Raw genomic sequence first — 5,253 nt, forward strand, 5'->3', positions numbered from 1 at the left:
GTGTTTGACAAACAGTGACACAGAATGTCCCTTTGTTCCAGTAGGAAAAGGGCCGAGTCTCTGGGAGGTATGCAACGTCCTATAATACTTTAGGACAGTACATAATGTAACACAGGGGAACCTAGTGACGTCCTCTCCCCCTCTGCCAGCTTTTAGATGTTTGTTTTAAATGTGACCCCTTCACTGCCAACACAGTGGGTGGGGATCATTAAAACTAATTTCCTTCTGCTGTAAGCCCAAATTGGTTATCCTTGTTGTGCAAGACTACGATTTCCTCTAAATGTTGAGGTGTGTTATCAATGACAAAGAGCAATCATGTGTTCCTGTGTTGCTCAACTGAAAAAAAAATGTATTAGTTGAAAATATGATTCAGCTGATATTGAAGGTGAAATGGAAAACTAAACTTTGAAATGTCTCTGGGGGGTAACCTATTTGACTAGGGCTGCAGTTGTAGTTTTCATTCAGATGTTGATGTGGTCCATCCTGGCACCTAGGGTTGCCACCTCATCCCTTTAAACCTGAATACATATGAATTACACAGGTTCTGAGGCTAATTGAATGCAGATAAGGCACCAAGGGAGTTTAATTACCACCTTAATCAGCCAGAGAACCTGTGTAATTCATATGTGTTTGGTTTTGAAGGGATGAGGTGGCAACCCTACTGGCACCCCACTGCCAAACGTTGAGCATTTTGGTATTTTGGGATCACTATCTCTTTCCTCGGGTGAATGAGAGAGTTGGGAATTCCTCACTCCAGGCCAGTGGTTGGGTCACCTCCCAGCAGCCTCTGTTCTTCCTCCTCTGCTTTTCATGCACTGATTTTATGTACTCTCCAACCTTTTCTTTGCATGGTTTATGGTTCCTTACCATACCGTTCCACCCCTATATACTGCTCCCCCAGCCTATTCTCTGCATACTGCGATACCCTTCTCTGCAGTTATCTGGTTCTGCTGTATGTCCTTTTATTTCTGTGTACTTCTGGTGCTCCTATGCAGCCCATCAGACCTTCTCTGCTCATATTCATGAAGGCAGAGTCCACCTCTGTACTGATGCTGCAATCTCACCAAGGACCTCTGTTTACTTTCTTCTGTCCTCCTGGCCCTCCAACTGAAACTGGCCAATCGCAATAGGTGATCTGTACACTAAAAGGACCCTGCATATTGACAATTGGCTACAAGAAAGTACAGAAACTTGATTTTTATAGTATTCCCTAGAGAGAAGCAGTGGAAGCCTTAACCAGTTGACTCCAAGAACCATTTTTATATTTTACCTAAAAGCCTACAAATATGTCCGTAACATTTTTACTTACAGGAGTGATAATCCTGTATATTGATTTTTTGGAACAAGCAGTTTTCTTTTGGTGTAAAAAAATGTAAAAACAGCAAGGTGCGCCAGACTAAGTGTGACAAATTCAATATACAGGAATTTATTAAAAACATTCAGGTAAATGGCTACTTACATAATAGTGGAAAATAATAAGCATATGTATGTAGCTCCCTGCTCCTTTTGACCAGGCGCTCGCATGTAAATTTAGTTTTTGGCTGAGCTGTAACCAGCTCAGATTGAATGTACTGTATATAGTTTACTGGATCTGTTCTGGAATTGACTTGGTTGTGCAGTTTCCACTGTTGCCAGTAGGTGTCACTGGTGCCATGGGACAGTGTGTGAATAACAACTTTGTGAAACTTTAATGAATATTCTCCCAGTGGGAGGTTCTTGCTGCTGTGCTTTCTGGGGGAAAGTATTTATGGGACAGATGCCATGTGCTAGGGAGGAGTTCTTTCTCTCGTGGCCCTCCAGGCTGGAGGACTGCGTCACTGCAGCTATGCAAGTAGGCCCAGAATCCTGTCTGGGGCCTACTATCGCAGAGGTGGTCCTTAGGCTGTCTTGCCTGGGTGGAGGAAGCTGAGCAAAGCTGAGGAGATCCAGGGGAGGACCCTTGCTGGAGAGAGCCAGGGTGAAGGCTGGTCTTTCAGAAGGGCCTGGTGACTTACTTGGAGGACGCACCTATCTCTAACCTACTCTCACAGTACTGCCGGGATGGCTTAAAGGTTCTGGTACTGTGAAGAAGCTGTTCTATATTCAAACTACCCTTACAGTATCGCCGGGGTGGCTTAAAGGTTCTGGTACTGTGACGCTGTTCTACAATTCAATCAAGGTAATACATTCCTGGCTGCTAAGTTTGTGAGAGAGACTTATCCAGGTATTCGCTGGCTGCTAAGTCCTGTGAGAGAGGCTTGTCCAGACATTGTACTGTTTGTTAGGTCTGTGGCAGAGACCTCCTCAGCTATACAAGATTTACAGAGAGAAAGCTGTGTGTTTGTCCTTTATTCTGAAGAGTCTGTAAGTGATCTGCTACAAAAAGGTATCTGCAACCTCCCCTCAACCTCTTCACTACTACTTCTCAAGTTTTTCATTAAAGCATTGAAAAATACTAAAGTGACTGGCGCCTGTATTTGTTCTCACTTCCCATTATAGCCATGGACTCAGCCCTGGGGTGAATGTAAGCCCGCTCCCAGTATCTGGAGGTGTCTCTTTGTTCCCAGTATACTCAGGGGGCGGCTACATTTTGGTGCCCAACGTGGGGCCTGGTGGAATAAGTTAGCATTGTCCCTAGCAACCGATTGCAACTCAGGAAATTTTGTCATGGCCCCGTGGGGATTGTGAACTGTTTTCTGCAAGTAAAGCCCTTGAGACTGTTTCCAAAGTGCTGCACTATTCACTAGGGAAGAACCCAAGAGTCTCTGCTAAAGAGGGGTTCCTGGACTTTGTCACTTTCTCTAGGAAAAGAGGGGTTAAACTGCAAGATCACATTTCTGACTGCATAGGCTGTGGGTGGAGAAGTAAAAGCCTGGGAGCTACGTGATCAGAGGAGCAAGAGGGAGGAGCTACATCTGCTTGCTGCTGCGTGAGACGCTGTGTGTGTATCTGGCGCTGAAGAGAGAGAAAGTTTGCTGTTACTACAGGGAAGATCAGAGCCCAGCTATGGCTGAATTTTCTCTTGTGCAAACTGCAGTGGGGTCCAAGATGTTTCCTGCCAGCACCGCTGCAAGTACTATGCTGCCTGGAACCCTGATAACAGAAACCAGCATCCGCCTGAAGCCACATGGTCGGTTTGTGCTGTTTGTGCTTCATGGTCGGGGACCATGAAGCGCTGGGTATGTTATGCCACAAGTGTGAAGGACTGGCCATACACCCCCGTCCGTTTGTTCGTTGTTTGCACTGCGGGGAGTACCTGTTTGCTGTGGAACACCCTACCATGCCGCCCCGGGCCTACAGAGTTGATTAGGCCACAGGTGCTGCTACTGCGGAGGTTGTTGCTTTTACTCCTGCAGAAAAATCTATATTCACCATGCCTGCTACTGTGAGTGTTCCAGTTGATGATGTCGCTGCTACTGTTTCTAAAGTGCCATCAGCAGACATCGCCATTGCTACTGTGCCCGCTATACCTATACAGAAGAAGGTGGGCTATGTAAAGGCATCCCGCGGCCGTGGTCGAGGCCTACCCCAGAGACCACCAAGACCGGAGCCCAAGGAAGGCATCACTCCTGGAAAATCCACGTCAGGAACTGGTGAGAAATCTGGGACAAATATTTCAGTGGGGTCAATGTGTAAATATGTGCCTGCTGAAGAATGAAGGGATTCTGAGCTGGATTCCTTATCTGATTTATCTGGTGACAATGAACTGTTTGAATCTATGTCACAAGAACTGTTATGGGCTAATAGTGAGGATGTTGCCTCTGCCTTCACTTTCCCTGAATGGGTAGCTCTGGACTTTGGGGAGACATCAACTAGTGTGGAAACGCCAAGTGTAACTAGTGAGCCTCTGCCTAAAATCATCAGTTCAGAAAAACCTAAAAAGTTGTCTGCTAAAGCTATGGTGCAGAAATCTTTGAATCCATGTGTGCTTCCTGGATTGGGATATACCAGAGCTTTGCCAAAGCTTGCTCGTTTGCAAAGAGTGCTTAACAAAAGAGTTGCCACAGATTATGGTTTGGAATTTCCATATGTTTCTGCAGAGACAATGCAGGAAATTGAACTAAAGCGAGAGGAATGGTGCAGTGATGCTATCTGGGACTATCTGTCTGTACCAAAGCCTTTCAGAAAAGCTGGCAATTTGTCTGTCATGGATGAGCGTTATGATGGATGCATGCTTCAACAGAACTATGGCCGGCATATCTACTCCGACAAAGTGGTCATCTGCAGACCTGGAAAAGAAAATGTTGTTTACTTTGTCACTACTGTGGATAACCAAGGGAAACCAGTTACTTTGCCAGATCCTCGTTTCTACTGGTAACTGTTTAAAGGGACTGTCATAGTTCAGCTGGCAAATGTAATTCTCTGCTATAAAGCAACAGTTTGTTCCTGTTTAAACTACAGAAGAAGAGTCTTCAGTTTTTGAAAGAGAATGAGAGAAGTTTGTTGCTCTGAATGGACTATGGGGTATATAGCCAGATAGTCATAGGTTTAGAGAACTTCGTGGTCAAGATTCTCTACTGTGTACAGTAATTTCAAGATCCTGCTATCAAGGACTTTTGCCATACTGATTACTGGGTGCTAGATGGTGGAAGCTACTTATAGATAGGGATGGACTTTTAAGTTACATTTAGTTTACTTTGCATTTAAAAAATGTGTGGAAGGAAGTTTCATTCTCTTGGGAGTGAGGCTTTGCTCCCAATTGATTAGTGATCCTGATGTATATCTCCCTCTTTATAACTTTGTTCTTTTTCAGGTAAAACCAGATCTCCTATCAAGCTGTTAGAGACATTGCAGTTAGATAGATAATGAGGTTCCTGTAACATGACTGATGTGAATATGCTGTTGATTAATGTTTGAAACTGTAACATTCTTCTTTACTGTCTTTATTTCTCCCATCCAAGTTTTGGTTCAGATACCTACTCTCAGGCTTGAGAGTTATTTTTTTCTTACAGATGTTGAGGACACCGTCTATTTTAGTGGGGGGAGTATGTAGCGCCCTGCTCCTTTTGACCAGGTGCTCGCATGTAAATTTAGTTTTTGGCTGAGCTGTAACCAGCTCAGATTGAATGTATATAGTTTACTGGATCTGTTCTGGAATTGACTTGGTTGTGCAGTTTCCACTGTTGCCAGTAGGTGTCAGTGGTGCCATGGGACAGTGTGCGAATAACAACTTAGTGAAACTTTAATGAATATTCTTCTTTCCAGTGGGAGGTTCTTGCTGCTGTGCTTTCTGGGGGAAAGTATTTATGGGACAGATGCCATGTGCTAGGGAGG

Source organism: Aquarana catesbeiana, linkage group LG06 (genome assembly GCF_042186555.1).
Source record: "Aquarana catesbeiana isolate 2022-GZ linkage group LG06, ASM4218655v1, whole genome shotgun sequence".
Classification (NCBI taxonomy): Eukaryota; Metazoa; Chordata; class Amphibia; order Anura; family Ranidae; genus Aquarana; species Aquarana catesbeiana.